At 67.8% G+C, this 479-nt stretch overlaps 1 protein-coding gene across 1 annotated transcript in view; it reads right to left on the minus strand.

The window, feature by feature from the left end:
* Positions 1 to 211, minus strand: part of TGIF2 (TGFB induced factor homeobox 2) — a 9851-nt gene extending 9640 nt beyond the window's left edge. The window contains exon 1 of the mRNA XM_085302607.1: positions 53 to 211. The gene's annotated coding sequence lies outside the window, so the exon portion shown is untranslated. The remainder of the gene's footprint in view (positions 1 to 52) is intronic.
* Positions 212 to 479: the final 268 nt, after the last annotated feature.

Consider the following 479-nt stretch of genomic DNA (forward strand, 5'->3'; position numbering starts at 1 on the left):
CCTCGGCCCCGCCGCGGCCCTGGGCACGCGTGGGCACCCAGCGCCGCCGCACCTGCCTGCCCCGCGCCCTGGCCAGAGCCGGGCCAAAACCCGTGAGTGAAGCTAGAAGAGCCTGCGGGTGTCTCCGGGCGGGAAGGAGGCGCTTCTTGTGGGAGCAGGGCTGCGCTCGCACCCAGGCCCGCTGACAAAAGATTGCCCTCGGGTCGGGAGAACAGCAGGCGGGTGCTTAGCTTCCTGGCTTTTTAGCTTGCCCGATGCAAACACAGAAACTCTGGGCAGATCGCCGCGTCCCATGGACGTGGGGGGCGCCTCAGAGCAAGGGACAGTGATCGGGGACCACCACCCACTCCACACTGTGACCTCCCTGTTGCTCAGAGGCCAGCACACCTCCTCCAGTCCCCCAGCCCCATGCCCACCAGTCATCACGACAACAGCCCGTCCTTGCGGCGGCGTGGCGGCCTGATGCACAGCCATCAGGG

Source organism: Rhea americana, unplaced genomic scaffold (assembly GCF_003343005.1).
Source record: "Rhea americana isolate MKP2758 unplaced genomic scaffold, rheAme1 scaffold_190, whole genome shotgun sequence".
NCBI lineage: Eukaryota > Metazoa > Chordata > Aves > Rheiformes > Rheidae > Rhea > Rhea americana.